General features: G+C 39.1%; 1 protein-coding gene across 1 annotated transcript in view; it reads left to right on the top strand.

The window, feature by feature from the left end:
• Window positions 1-312: 312 nt before the first annotated feature.
• The window catches only part of LOC141509127 (arylacetamide deacetylase-like 4), a 54,011-nt gene continuing 37,992 nt past the window's right edge, over window positions 313-16,331 (top strand). The window contains exon 1 of the mRNA XM_074218406.1: window positions 313-6,829. The gene's annotated coding sequence lies outside the window, so the exon portion shown is untranslated. The remainder of the gene's footprint in view (window positions 6,830-16,331) is intronic.

Raw genomic sequence — 16,331 nt, 5'->3', positions numbered from 1 at the left:
TCACCCTTTTGAATTTGCTTTTTCCTTCTTGTGGTCCTTCCCCCCCCCCCCCTTTTCTCTGATTCTTCTTTCAAAGCATGACAAATATGGAAATATGTGTAACATGATTGTACATGTATAAGCTATATTAGATTTCTTGCTATCCTAGGGTGGGGGGGGGAGAAAAGGTGGGAGGGAGAAAACTTTACTAAAAATGAATGTTGAAAATTATCTTTCCATATAAATAGAAAAATAAATAATTAAAAAAATTTTGAAAAATGATCTGTGGATATGATAAGGATAATGGGACAAACAAAGGAGACTAAAGAGGGGGCAGGCAGGTAGGAGACCTTGCAGAGAGTTGTGTCACAACCATGTCAAACAAATTAGAGAGTGTAAGAACAAGGAGTGAGAAAACATCATCAATTTTATTAGTTAAGAGGTCACTGGAAACTGGAGAAAGTAATTTCAATAAAATGAAGAAAAAAAAGCAGGATTCAGATGAAGTGAAGGTGACAAATTCTAGGAATTTAGTTGATATAGGGAGGAGTAAAGTAAGACTAACTTGAAAGGATAATTAGGTATAGTGAAGGGTTTTTTGGTTGTTTTTTCCAGGAAGGGGCAGATTTGAGCATGTCTAAAGGCAGGAAAATTGAAGATTAGAGACAGAAATTTTCTGGGGGGAAAAAATCGAATAGAATTGGATTATGGATAAATAAGAAGGGTTGGCTTGGGTAAAGACAGGGTTCACATCACCAGAAACTAGAGGAAGGAAGGACTGAATGGAAGATATTGCTATACATTATATGACCACAGGAAGTTACTTGACTGTAATTTAAATGTGAAAGGTTGTGACTGAGCCAGGAAATCTCTCAGAAGTAGGATGGGAGAAGAGTCATAAAATTTACATTTATGAGAAATATTTAATATTAACTGCTAGGCTAGAATTTTGAATTCAGAGAATTTTTCTTTCTTTTCCTGGTCATTGGAAGCACGGCAATTTGTTCAGATCTTGGCATGCCTACCTGAAAGGATCTTGACGTAGTTGCCTTGAGTTTAGCACCATCTGGTGGACAGTAGCCTCTCACTGTATAGAGAGACTTGTCTATGAGTGCATTGAAATGGGGGAAGTGGGCTCCATGGTATGATCTGGAAACTGAATGCTTCTTGAAGCCACCAGCAGAAGTAGAAAGCTAGGAGAGTCCTCAGACAAAAGAGGTGGAAAAACCTTTCACAACATGTGAGTCCTGTAGCTAGCTTTTCTATACTGGGTTCAAGTTGAAAAAAAGAAAAAAAAGTTTTCTAGGGGGCAATAGCATGAATTCATAGTTAGGCATTATGTACTTTGGAACATCAGATGATCGGTCAATTAATAAGCATCTATTAAAGGTCTTCTGTATCCCAGATAATCACTTGGGAAAGGCAAAACCAGTGACTATCCTCAGAAGGCTCATGTACTAATGGATGAGACAATATACAAAGAACTGGGTAAATACAAGGTATGTTCAGAGTAGATGGGGCAGGGGAGGTTGATCTTAAAGGGAAAGTTTGTGGTTGTTGTTGTGGTTCATCCTTCATTCTTGTTTTTTTGTTTTTTTTTTAGGTTTTTGCAAGGCAAATGGAGTTAAGTGGCTTGCCCAAGGCCACACAGCTAAGTAATTATTAAGTGTCTGAGACTGGATTTGAACCCAGGTACTCCTGACTCCAGGGCTGGTGCTTTATCCACTGGGCCACCTAGCTGCCCCCATCCTTCATTCTTGAAGAAGACCATGACATCAGGAAGGTGATTCCATGACATGGAAATGAATTGGATTTAAGTGATGGGCTGTGCACCATCCTAACTCTCCTGGGGGAGTGATCAGGGTCCAATGGTCAGATATGAATCAGGAGGACTGGAAATGACAGTGGAAGACCTTGACCTTTTTGAACCACTTTAACAGGTCTCAATTTGAGAAATGGAGCATTCTAGCAGGTACCAAGTCAAAGAGAGTCATTTCTGAGGAATGATGAGGAGGCCCATGCCACTGGTGTGGAAAACTCAAGGTGATGAGAAAAGTGTAAGACTGCACAAGAAAGAGCCAGTTTAGGAAGAGTTTAAATATCAGTAAGAGGATTTTATAGTCTGTCTTGAAAGTAATAGGGAACCGCTGTTATTTCTTCAGTAGGGGTTTGACATAGGTAGACCTGTGCTTTAGGAAAATCACATTGACAACTGAGTGGAAGGTGGTCTAGAATAGGGAGATACTTGAGGTGAGGGGACTTAGAGGTGGGGAAAGCCAGAATGAGGGTGGTGGTTTTAGAAGTGGAGTCACTGTGAAGGTAGAAATGATAGGGTCTACAACTGATTAGCTATATAAGATGAATGAGACTCAGGAGCTGAAGATGGCTCTGCTCTTGCAAGCCAGGGCAATTGGGAGCTGGGAGTCCTCTCAACAGCAGTAGGAAGTTGTGGAAGATGTGATTTGGGGGTGAGAGAATGAGTGCAGTTTTGTATACAATGAGTATATGACATTTAAGGGACATCTGGTTCAAGGGGCCCCAAAGTGTGGAAGTGGAGCTCAGGAGAGAGGCCAAGGCTAGATAGGCAGATCTTGGATTCACTGAATTCAAGGGAACTGATTTCAAACTAACAAAAACATCCTTGCTTTCTCTTTGTTCTTTTACTTTCCTTGGCCACACCTTGGCTTGTTGAAGAAAATGTCACTTGTTCCTTGGAGGGCTGAGTTCTCTTTTCTCACTCTCAAGCCTCACATTCCATTTGCTTGGACACAAAGCATAGTAAAAGATAATATAAAACACCACAAAGAGTTACATATTAAATGGAAGAGTTATTATTAAAAGAAATTGTGGTTGAATTAGTAAGTTTTAAGCACGCCCCCCCCCCCCCCAAAAAAAAGGAAAAAAAAAGAGAGATCAATCATTTCCAATTCCAAACTTCTAGCTGCAGGCTGTCAGAGGGAGATGGCACTTTGTGTCTTTACATTCTTCTTTTTCCTTCTGCTTCCTAACAAAGTGAGAAAGCTATGGTCTTAACAGCCACAGGGAATTGGGTGACAGTTTCCTGAGGCTAGCTCTTGGTAATAAATAGGGGTCTGATGGGTTCTGAATATTTGAATAGCCAACATGCCTGTTGCTTCCACCATTAGCTCCTTGCAGGATTGGTTTGCATCTGGTCAGTCCTTCTCCTTGGTTCCCATTCTCTGTGGATCTAATTTTGTTCTTGGCTCCAGGAATCCTTGAAGGTGTTCAGCCCTGGTCCTTCATCTGATTGCCAAACCTACTGCTTCTCTCCTGCAAGATGGGATCCTTCCTCTCATGGTCATACTGGCTTCTCTCTGGAAATTCATAACTCCCTCAAGCCACCCATAACTGGAAGCCTAAGTAGATGTTTCTTCATTGTAATTGAAGTCCAAGCAGCTGTCTTCTCTCCCTTTTTAGTCCTTTGACTCTTACTGGTCTATGGAGGAGTGTTCTTTATATATGACTCTGATTAAACACCCTGTCATTGGTGACCCTAACAAGACCCTTCATCTCCTGTCTCTGAGCATTTTCTCTGACTGTTCTTCTTATCTGGAATTCTCACCCTCCTCATCTTCACCTTTAAATCCTAGTTAAAAATCTCACCTTCTAGAGAAGGGGTGGGGAACCATTTTTCTGCCTATGCATATTTGGATAATTATAATATCATATGTAGGTCATACAAAATTATCAGTTTAAAAGTTAACCTGCTATATTTGGTCAAACATTTAATTAGTTCACCCCTAAAAAATTCCTCGATTTATTGAATTTCTAGTCCTGCCTGCTGATCCATGGCAGCGCCAGACCAGATGATTTTGCAGGTGTATACAGATGATTTTGCAGGCCTTATACAGTCCATGGACTGTCCTCAGGAAACTTTCCCCATTCTCTCTTCATTTCTTCTATAGATTCTTTTCTATTCATTCCATATCAAGCTTGTTTGAACACTGCTTTTTACACGTTTCTTCCTCTCGAGGGCAGAGGTCATTTTTTTCCTCTCTTTATACCCCAGAACTTAGAACAAAGTCTGCAACTGCAATAGTCAGTTCATAAATGCCTGTTGACTAACTGGTAGGAATATAGAAGGCAGCACATGGGTTCATATGGACTGCTAATGCTGTTAGAGTCCCCTTTCTTCTGGTTAAACCTACAAGAAAAAGTTCACAGTGACAGTGGAGCAAGGAAGGAAAAAACAAATCTCCAAAAATTACAATGCAGAAACAAAAGGCATCAATAAAGCTTTAAAAGGACTATGCAAATATGTTGTGAAATGAGTTATTTACTCTTTAATTAAATGAGCAGTTATTAAGAGATAGGGTGTGACTTCTGGAGCAAAGTCCTGGCAATGAGAAGGAATGGGATCAGGGATGAAGGTAGAGAGACTGAGATCTTAGGGAACAGGAGAGATATTTCTTCTCTGACTAGGGGAGAGGAGAGAATGGGTTAATGCTGCTGACATATGTTGAGGAGTAGATGAAGGGGGTATGCTGAGGAGTTTATGCTAGATTTGGGTTAGTGTGAAGGTGAAGTTTGAATTCCCAGTATATCAGTATCTGTATTCATTACCCCTGTCCCCACTCCTCATCCCCTCAACTTCCTACTTCTGGTTGTGTACAGGCCTGCCAGACTGTGGTACATCACTGGATGCTAGCCAGGATGTCATGAACATGACTGTACATGACCCCACCCCACCCTTATTCTCCCTCTCATCTTTGTGATATTTATAAAGATCTATGTAGGTACAACTCTTGGCTCTAGACATTTACTCTGACTTTCCCAGTGCCTGGAACTCCCTCTCTGCAGCATTGTCTCCTGGTTTTCTTGGCTTCCTTCAAGTTCCAATTAAAATTTCACTTCCTACAGGATCCCTTCCCCACCGCCTCTAGTGCCTTTCAATTTATCCTGGATGTATCTTGTTTCTTCATATTATTTGCTTGTTGTCTCTGTCATCAAACTGTAAGTTCCTTGGAGGCAGTGACTTGATTCTTTTGCCTTTCTTTTTGTTCCCATACTTTTGCACAGTTCTTAGGATATTGTAGGTACTTAATAAGTGCTTACTGACTGTCTGATGTCATATAAGTCAAGTGAGATCTGTTGCATGGACCAGTGACATAGGAAGCTGGGGAGGGCAGGTAGATTAGGAGGAAAAGAAGGTGAAGGAGAGAGAATCAAAGGAACACATTAAAGCAGACTGGGATAAGGGTGAAAGAGGGCAGGTGATACTAGAACAGAGTTCAGTATGGGCGTCTTGTAGGCATTGAGATAAGAATGACTGTGGATTGAATGACTGGGAATTTGTGGAGGTGGTAAGGAGGTGCAAATGTTAAGAGGAGGTTGTAAGAAACTACCTGAAGGGAAATGGAAAGGCCTAGTGATATAGATGTGGCAAGGGAAAAAGGTGTGGAAATAAGAGAAGACAAAGAGGAAAATATTTTTACTATGGCTGTGTAGTTGGTCATGTCATTTAACTCTGCATTGGTAGAGAAAATTTCTTTGTCTGGGAGTACCAATGGAATAATAGATTCAGTCCCTATGCCTACCTGGCCCTTATCCCTGTGTCTAGCAAAAAGAAGGGACTCAATATAACCTAGCTGAATTAATGAATGACTTCATTCTCTTCCATTCCTCATCTTCAACAAAGCATAGTCCTCTTTTCTAAAACCTCTTTCTCCTTAACCTATCAAAGGTAAATCCTGACTTTGGATTACTTTCACTGTCTTATGTCTGTTCCTACTCATATGCTGCTGAACAGTTAGAGAAAATTACCAAACTGCAATTTGGGGGCCATCTCTCTCATTAGGGGCAAGGAGTTCATTTATATCTCTCACTCTCCATAGCAGCTCTCCCAAACTTTTTCATCCTTCCTCAATTCTTCCCTGGTTCCCTTTCCTCCCAACCTCTTGGTTGAGAATTTTGCATCACTCTTTACTAAAAAAAAATAAAGGCCATCTGCTGAGGGCTCTCTCCCCCTCATCTTTCTTAACTCAGAGGCCTTCTCTTCCTTCACCTGGAATCATATAATGATTCTTCTTCTTATTGCCAAGGCCCTTTTTCTGTACAAGGGAACACATTGCAATTCTATCTTCTCCAGTAGATTGTCTGCTCTATAATCCCCAAATTAGCACAAGCAGCAGAGAATCGATCCCTACTTTGTTGCTTCTCAGCTTTGGAGGCTAGACTGAGTGCACAGTCATCTGCAAATAGAAGATCCTGCCCCAGCACTCCCTCTACTTTAGTCTTGGCTTGTAGCCTTTTCAAGTTGAAGAATTTGCTATCCATATGGTAGCTGACCTAGAGGCCACATTCATCCTCATGAAGGTGTTTGATAACATGGCTGCAAACATCATGCTAAAAAGCATGGGAGCAAAGACACATCTTTGTTTCACTCCATTCATGACTGGGGAAATCTCAAGAGCATACTCCACTATCCAGAACCATGTATGCTGTCATGAAGCTGACATTCAATACTGATGAACGTTTTTATAATTTTCCATAGACTCTTATGGCTGATGGTATCAAAGGCCTTGGTCAGATGTATGAATGTTTTATACAGACCTGTTCTGTTCCTGGAATTTTCCCTGGAGTTATCCTTACTGACTGTTCCTCAATCCTTTCTGAAGCCACATTGGTTTTCACGGAGGTGATCATCTTCCAGGTGAAGGATCAGCCTATTAAGGAGGACCTTGGCAAGAATCTTACCAGCAATGACTAAAAAAGAAACACTCCTGTGAGTGTCACAGGACAATCTTTCCCTTTACAGAGATGGATGATGGTGGCATTCTTGAATTCTTGGGAGATAACCTCTTCATGCCATAAAACGTGGAATATTTCAGTAAGTATTTGGATGAGCAATTGACTCCCACCTTATAGACCTTAGTTGGAATAGCTTCAGCACTAGGTGCTTTGCCACTTGAAAGGAGCCTAATGGCATTCCAAACTTCTTTTTCTGTTGGAACTTCAGTTAGGTACTGATTGACTTTGACTTGAGGAAAATGGCCAGTGGTTTTTGCATTGATTGATGATGGTCTGTGAAGAACACCGTGGAAGTGTTCAGCCCCTCTCTCTAGATCTTGTCCCTATTGTTGATCAATGCAGATCTACCAATACTGAGCAGTTGAGATGTACCAAAGGTCTTCGGTTCATATTTAGCCTGCAGGAGATCATAAAAGCATACTGTTTGCATACAATTTAATTTTATCTGCCTTCTTACTGAGCCAAGAGTCCTGCATCTCTCTAAGCTTTACTTGGACTTTACTTTTAATGAAATTAAATGCTGCCTTCTTAGAAATGGATGAATCAGGGGCGGCTAGGTGGCACAGTGGATAGAGCACTGGCCCTGGAGTCAGGAGTACCTGAGTTCAAATCTGGTCTCAGACACTTAATAATTGCCTAACTGGGTGGCCTTGGACAAGTCACTTAACCCCATTGCCTTGCCAAAAAAAAAAAGAAATGGATGAATGAACCTGCTAGTAAACCATGTGGAGTTCTTGTTTTTTCCATTTAGAGCTTCTGTATTTCCCCATCATTTTCATCAAACCAGTCTTATGTTTGTGAGTGTTCTGATCCAGATGAACAAATGCAGGGCTTTACACCAGATCTCTGCAAGCTGCCCACTCCTTTTCTGCTGCAATGTTGCCAACTATGTGATGGCTCAATTTCTCCTCCAAGTTAGCAATCTGTTTAGAGAGAAACTCTAATCTCTTGACAATTCTTCTGATAGTCATTTTGCCTTGGGATCACTGCTTTGTTCCCAATTCAACGTTGGTTGAATGTGAATATTTATGTTGGAAAGTATGAGTCTGTGACCAGTCTGGAGCTCTGTACTACATTTTGCCTTTGTCAATATTATATCCTGTCTGTCATAGTCTGTTAGTGCCAGTGTTTGCTACAAGGGTGCATCCAGAAAGGTTTATTGCATTTAGGTAAATGGAAGACAGTGCTTGTGATGAGAAGGTCATGAGATGCACAAGTCTTCAGTAGTAGATGACCATTGGTTTTGTTGTTTCTAATTCCATTTCTCCCAAAGGCTCCCTACCATGTCTGGTAATCTGAGCCTACTCTAGTAACAGTTACCCAGAATTATAAGTTTATCCTCTTTTGGTACATTGATGCTGTGTCTCCAGGTCTTCATAAATTTTTTTCTTCGACTTCATCAGAGTTTATCTAGGTGGGAAAACAGGAACTAATGATGATGGTATGGTGTTTTCCTGGAAGTGGTAATCTCATTGTCATGTACTTGTAGTTCACTCTTTTTGGTAGGCATTCAAGAATGTTGACTAGATCAGTTTTGATGGCAAAACCCACCCCAGCTTCACAGGGTTCCCCTTCACTGAAGAAGTCTTTGTAGATTTTTTTGTGTCTTGGTCACACTGGGGGCTCTCCAGTTGCCACAGTAATCAGACCAGGGTTAGGTAAGCAGACAATTTTAATGGCACCTTTTCTAGCCCCTTCCTCATATTAGGAGATGAGTAGTGTGATCCTTAAAAGGGTTGCCCAGTTACCCAGGGGGCTGCCAAATCTCACTGCTGCTTTCAGTGGGCAAATGATCCTATGACTCGGGCCACCTATGTGCAGGGTTGTGACTACGGCTGCCACTGTATCTGTGCCTGCTCCTTTGCCACTTGCCTGTCACCACAGGACTTTGAGGAATGGTAAAGTGGTATGAGTGATGTCTTTTGATGCCTGTGTAAGTTTGATTTAAGTAGTAGAATTGCATGAAGTCATCCACCTCACTCTTTCTTCCAAAGTCATTATGCTCCAATGTGGCAAAACAGTCAAGACAAATGGTGATGGCTCTAGATACAGTGGATGACCTTGGTATCTTTGATGTCTAACCAAGCTCTAGGCACTCCACAGCACCTGCTTCAGCTGTCTTCATGGCTTTGGAATGAAGTGTTCTCATCCATCCATTCTACCAGGAAGACTTTGCATGCTTGGGAGATGCCTCCTACAACTCACTGATGAACTTGGGACTCTCTTGCTTACCCTCAACCTGATTTAGTCCACCTACTGAAATGGTTTCCTGGGGCATGGCTGCTGTGCATGAGAGTTAGGTGGCTCAGGTGGACATCAAACATGGAAAACAGCCCTGAAAAGGGTCTAGCAGCTTGCACCCTATACCCCAAGGAGTATATTCTAGGTGCACTCTGACAACTGATAAAATTATATTTGCCTAAGAATTGGACATTAAGAGAATGCCCATCAATGGGGAAAGGCTGAACAAATTGTGGCATATAAATATGATGGAACACAATTATGCCATTAGAAATGAAGAACAGGTAGATTTCAGAGAAACCTGGAAAGACTTATTGGAGAACACTGTACACCTTAACAGCAACATTGCTTGATGATCAGCTATGGAAATATATGGGATAGAGTTTTGAGTAAAGATTAGTAGATGGCAAGAAAATGGATATTTTCATCATAACACATAATAGTTCATCTTGATTATATGATAGAGAAGAAAATCTTTTGGACAGTTTGACATACAACCTAGATTTGGACAGAAAATTGGGAAGTGTTTAAAGAAAGTATGCTTTCAAGACCTAAAATTCAATAAGGGAAGTCAGCAAAGAAGGAATGGGCACTCTCAGTAATGAGATTCTGAAGGCAAAAAGAAAGAGTTCCAGTGAGAAAACAAAGGGGAAGATTTTTAAAGAGGCCATTGTGGATAAACAGTGCAGTACAAATCAGCTTAGACTGAATAGAAAGAAGATGGAAATGAAGGCATATAACAGTGGATAAAAAAAGAAAAGTGTGCCATGGCACACCAAGAATGGTTTCAGATGTTATGGTGAGTCCAGAAAATCTAAGACTCATGCGAAATAACAACAACCACAAAAAAGTTTTAGTGTTCTGTTGCTGCTATTATTAAGATACGTTGGGAAAAAGAGAAATATCAAAACAGGCGCAAGTCTGCTATTTGAGATGGACGGGACAATAGAATCTAATGAAAGGAAGAAGGCAGAATTAGTCAGCCCTCTATATCCTCTTCCAGTGAGGGAGACAGATGGATACAATGGTGACAGAATTAGCCTCAAAGCCAGGAAGTTCTGGGTTCCAGTCTTACCTAAATGACATACTGGTCACTTAATGCCCTAAGTGTGTTACATCAGTGCAGATAAACTCCAATAGAAACAGAACTCTGTGGGTTGCATACTGATGCAGAAAACCAGAAATTAGCATTATTTATTTTGTATTATATTATTATTTAGATTGTTAAGTATTTCTACTTTACGTTTTAATCAGGTCTGACACTGTAGGATTTTGTTGCCTGCTTAGTTCTGTCTGATTCCAAGTCTGCATTGACCAATTCTCAAATGAGAGTTCCCAATGAAATCAGAGGTCTATTGTTTATCCCTATTTTGTTTTAACAAAGAGAGTTATCCTGAATTAGAAAGGGCAACACAAAAATGTCTCACAGTGGGTTGAAACCAAAGATAAATTGGCATATGATAAGATTACATCTATTTCCCTTGATGACTTCACATTACCAGGCTCACACAGACTACACGTCAGGTTAACGAAAGACATGGCACATATTTTGATCACTGAGAATGATCTATAAAAGATGCTAGGAGAGCAGCTACAAGATCAGAGAAGGTTAGATGCTGTCTCAATTTTCAAAAAGGAGACAACTATTCAATTTAATTTTAGCAAGTATTAGGAGCCTTTTCTGTGTTAGGCTGGTAATTAAAAAACAAAACAAAATAAAAATCAGAAAGTTCCTGAACTCAAGGAACTTATAGTCTACTTGAGAGAAATAACATATACAATAGTAAATAAATACAAAATATGTGGAAAAATGAAAGCCAAGTGAGGCGGAAAACACTAAGGAGAATGAGGTGGGACTCAAGAAAGGATTCATACAAAAGTTTCATGTGAACTGAGTCTTGAAGAAAGCTAACAATTTCCACAAGGCAGTAAGGAAGAAGAGCATTTCTGGCATTGACAACTCCCTGTCAAAAGGTCCAGAGGCAGGAAACAGAATCTTGTGTATAGGGAACAGTGGAGGCAAGTTTGGAAGAAATATAGCATGGGAGGGGAAGTAATGTGCAATTATTCTAATAAATAGTCATATAGATGAAACATGAAAGTTCTCATTCTGTTTACTATGCCAATCACAAAAAAGGTTTTACTTATTAGAGCAAAATGTAGACTGCCCGGATACCCCCTCCCCCACATATGTCTTATGTATAAATTTTTAAAAATAATATTTTATTTTTCCCAACTACGTGCAAATGCAATTTTTAATATATTTTCTAAATTCTGAGTTCTAAATTTTTCCCCTCCCTGAAATGGTAAGCAATTTGATATAGGTTATACATGTGCAATCATGCAAAATATTTTCATATTAATCATGTCAGTCAAGGAGTATGTTTTTCAAACTCTACATCCCCCAAAATAAAAGAAAAAAATACCCTCAATTTCCCACACAAACTGACAAGGGGATCTACTGCAAAAATGACAAATTATTTTCTGATTTAATGTTAATTATAGAAAATAAGTGATATAAGTATTATATATGTATATGTTTATTTGCATATAACAAAACTATTAGCCTGGACAAAGTTCTAGCCATTTTTTTCTGTTTTGTTTAGAAACTTATTTACCTAGTATAAAATAGAAGTATGGAAATCTCTGAGGAAACAAAGATTAGGTTGATCAAAAGGGCAATGGAGTGATAGATGGAAGGCACAAGCAGATTGTTGTTTAGTTAGTTCTAATAATGATACACTTAAGACTAATAAAGACAACTGGTGATGGTCTGGGATGCCCTGTCATCTTTGATAACTGCTCAAGATCTAAGAACCCATTGCCATCATCATGGCTATTGGAACAAATTGTTCTTATCCTTCCATTCCATGGAGTAAGTCTTCACATATTTGGAGTGGACATTTCCTTTTCCCACAACTCACTAATCTGGTTTAGCCAATCTATGGAGACAGTTTACCAGAAGGGGCCTGTTACCCATGTTACCTATGCTATAGCTTCTTGGAGCCACAGGTAAGAATTGGGTGTGGGTGGACACCAAAGGTGGATGAACTGTCCTGAAAAGGGCTTGGAAGAGTCTCACACCAAAGGTGTCAGTTCTTCCTGAACACTCAATATACCCTAACAGAGGAATAGTATTTACAGTGACTATAATAGAGTATATGAATATGATCTAATTATAATAATCAAGATTAGCCTTGGAAAAAAGTGGAGAAAATGTACCTTCTGTTCTTCATTTCAGTGGTGGGGATCTCTGAAAATGGAATGGCATGTGTACTGTTATCCAGTATTATGAGGGGATAGGGATATTTGTAAATGAATGCATTATAAAAACAGATACTATCAATAAAAGAAAAAAGATAGTATTTTTAAAAGAACATATAATACTAAGTTAACCTGACTTCCTTAATCGACATGATTATTAGATCAATAAATAAAGAAAATGCCATAGGAATAATTTATAAAGCTTTAAAAAATGCAGGTACTTGTCTAGCATGTTACTCGTATGGAAAAGATAGAAAGATATTGCCTAGATGAGGGGGAAAGGAAAAGGAAGAAGCATTTTTAAGTGCCTACAATGAGCCTGGAACTGTGATAAACCCTTTATAAATATTATTATAAATATTTATAAATATGTGATCCTCACCATAGCCCCTAGAAGTAAGTGTTGTTATTATCTCTCCTTTACAGTGGAGGTAACTGAGGCCCAAAGAGGTTGACTTGTCTGGTATTGCACAGGTAATAAATGTCTTATTCAGATTTGAATTCAGGTCTTACTGACTCCAGGTCCATTCCTCTTTGTACTGTGCTACCAGTAGACAGTTCAATCCAATGGATTTAGAACTCCTTGAATGGCTGGAACTGAAAAGGAAGCTGCTTTGAGTTTAATGATAGTTTGGAAGGTTTTCAGTAGAATGAGCCAGGGATCTGTCCTTGGCTCTGTGCTTTTTAGAAGTTTCATTAGTAGTTTGGATAAAGGCATAGAGGACAGCTTTATCAAATGATCACACAAGAATAAGGGACAATAAAACATACCACACAGTGGAGGCAGAATACTAAAAGGTTTCAATAGGTTGCAACATTTACCTGAAGCAAGAAGGGATTCCCATCAACTGGAGAATGGGTGAACAAATTAACTAATATGATAGAATGTTATTGTGCTGTAAGAAATAAAAAAAGGATGATTTCAGACAATCTTGGGAAGACTTATATGAATTGATTCTGAATGAGTGGAACAAAATCAGAAAAAAAACAATTTATAAAATAATGACATTATCATAAAGACAAAGATCTTTGAAAGATAGAAACTTTGATCAATACCATGCATGACCAAACATGATTCCAGAGGACCAATGATGAAACTTGCTACTTACCTCTTGATAGAAAGGTGAGTTTTAGAGTTCAGAGTTATATTCATATACACATATATAGCCCACATATAATATATGTATAGTACATAGTATGTACCCTATTTCCCCATGTATAAGCCTGACCTTTTTTTGAAAAAAATTGGGGTATAAAAAGTGGGAGCATCTTATACAATGATTGTAGATTTTTTATTTGCATTTCCCACTTTTTCATGCTTCTTGTCTTTGCATTCATTGTTTCGCATTTGTTACCAGTATATTAGTTAGTTTTCATCCAGTACCAAATTCAAGTTCAAAATGATCCAGTTTACAAAAGTGAATGGAAATCGTGCTGTTGAATGTCAGTCTCCTCCAACTGAGAAAACAATCTGAGACTGGCTGTGAGGAGAAGAAACCCTATTGAAAACACCCTGACAGAAGAAGACTATGAGAGGCAAGGCAGTCAAATGGCTGGAGTTAGGGAGGAAATTGAAGAGATGGGTTGCAGAACAAAGGGCCATTGGAATTCCTGTGTCCACAAAGATGGTTCAGCAGGAGGCCAGAAGAATTGCTGATGAAAAGAAGTGAATGATTTCAAAGGAGGACACAATTGTTGCTTCAGATTCATGAAACGGAATGGACTAAGCATGCATCTATGCATCAGACTTGCCCAAAAGATGCCTTGAAAACTAGGAGTAGGAGGGCCTTGAATTTCATGAATAAAACTCGAGTTCAATAACTTTATGGAATACAATTTGTTTTTCAAATTTCAGGCCCCCAAACTAAGGTGTGTCTTATACACAGGAGCATCTTATACGTGGAGGAAATATGGTAGATATCATGCATATGTATGTATATGTATATGTATTTTTTGATTTGGCTAATGGAGGGAAATTTGTTTTACTTGACTATGTATGCTTAATAAGACAGGGATTTTTCTCTTGTCTCTCTTGGGGGTGAGGGAGGAGAGAGAAGGGGGCAAGAGAGGGGTAGATTTTTGTTGATTGAAAAAATTCTAATTAAAAAAGAAATACTAATTTAGGAGCCAAGTGAAACTTAAAAAGATAAGTATGCTGGAAATAATATGTGATGAATTATTTACATTAATCACTATATGCCAACAAGAGAAAAGAAACATGTTTTTAGAATTATATAATCTGTATTTAAAGGTTATAGAAAGTTGTAATATAGGCAGAAGGTCTTGGAATGGTTTTTTTCTGTTTTGTTGGATGGTTTTAGGGGAAAAAAAGGAAATGATAGAGAAAGGGGCATGGCCTGAGGAGGTAAGGAAGAGTCAGTCTATCCATAAATATTTTAAAGTAGATACTATATATCAGGCACCAAGGTAAATAATGAAATACAAAAATCAGTGTCTGTCCTCAAGGAGGTCACATTTTAATGAGGGAGACAACATGAAAAGAGGTATATACATACAATCTATAACCCCTTATGAATGGGGAAGGCATTGGGAAGGCAATGGGTCCAAGAGGATATGCCCAGGGGAGAAGGAAAGTGGAGAGACTTCTTGGAAAATGTTGAAATTGATCTGAGTCTCAAAGGAAGCAGAAGGTGGAGGTAGGAAGGAGAACATTTCAGTTATGGGGAATGAATGACTCAGTGGCAAGGCAAAAAGTATGGAGAAGGAGGGTTATGTGTTGATGGATTATAGAGGGGAAAAAATTTAAGAAGACTAGAAATTTATTAAGTAGCAAGATTTTGAAGGGCTATAACTGCTCAACAGAGGATTTTATATTTGATTCTGGAGTGTATTGAGTAAGGAGGTGACAAAGTCAGACCTTCAGAAGGATATTGAAATGATCAAAGTACAAGGTGAGGAGGGCTGGCTCTAGAGTGTTGGCTGTGTCAGAGGAGAGAAGGGGATGGTAATGAGATGTTCTGAAGATAGGAAGGATAAACTGGGACAGGTAAATGAAAGTAAGGAGTTAGTTGATAATGACAGAGTTTGTGAGTTTGGGTTATCCTTCCCCAGAAAAGGGGAAAGCTTGGGGAAAAAAAGGAATAGGTTAATTTTTTTTTAATTTTTGTAAGACAATGGGGTTAAGTGACTTGCCCAAGGTCACACGGCTAAGAAAGTATTAAGTGTCTAAACTGGATTAGAATACTGGTCCTCCTGACTCCAGGGTTGGTGCTCTATCCACTAGCTGCCCCCTGTTAACTTTTTGATATGTTGAGTTTGAGATATACAGGGCAAATCCATTTTAAAATGCCCTAAAGGCATCAATTTGTGATATGAGACTGTAAGTCAGGAGAAAGGTTAGGTCTGGATATCTGAAAATCATCTTCATAAAAATACTTGAAGCCATGAGAATTGATGAAATCAATAAGTGTGACAGAACAGAGGGAGAAGAGAAGGTTCACAAATACCTAGAAGAGAAAGGATCCTGGAAGAGAGTAATCAACAGTTGTAAAGGCCACAGACATCAAGAAGAATGAGGATTGCAAAAAAAAAAAGTCATTAGATCTGATGATTAAGAGATCACTAACAACTTCAGTTGAAACTAGATAGCAGAGAGTTTAGAAGGTGAAGGAGAACCTAGTAAGCACTATAGAAATATGAACTATTATTATTATTACTGTGTCCATGGGAGCTACTAAGACTACCAAGTGAAATTGGGAAGGAGAGGAGAAGAGGGCCCAGCACAGATCTGGTGGTATCCATGGTTAGTAGCCATGATCTGGATAAAAACTCAGTAAAGGACACTAAGAAAGGGTGGTCATGTAGTTAGGAAGAAAATAATGAGAGAGCAACATCATGAAAACCTTGATAATAGAGAGGGTCAAAGAAAAGAGGAATGATTGATAGCGTCAAAGCCTCCAGAGAAGGCAAGAAGGATGAACATTGAGGAAAGATCATTAGTTTTGGCAAGGAGAAATTAATGAATGACAGTATTGTTTGTTCTTTCTTCTCAAAGAGGACCATGACATCTGGAAGTAACAAACTTTCCAACCCATCCAGGGAGTTGGGGGTTATGA

The sequence above is a fragment of the Macrotis lagotis genome, chromosome 1, assembly GCF_037893015.1.
Source record: "Macrotis lagotis isolate mMagLag1 chromosome 1, bilby.v1.9.chrom.fasta, whole genome shotgun sequence".
Lineage (NCBI taxonomy): Eukaryota > Metazoa > Chordata > Mammalia > Peramelemorphia > Peramelidae > Macrotis > Macrotis lagotis.
This window is presented reverse-complemented; position numbering and strand designations above follow the sequence as displayed.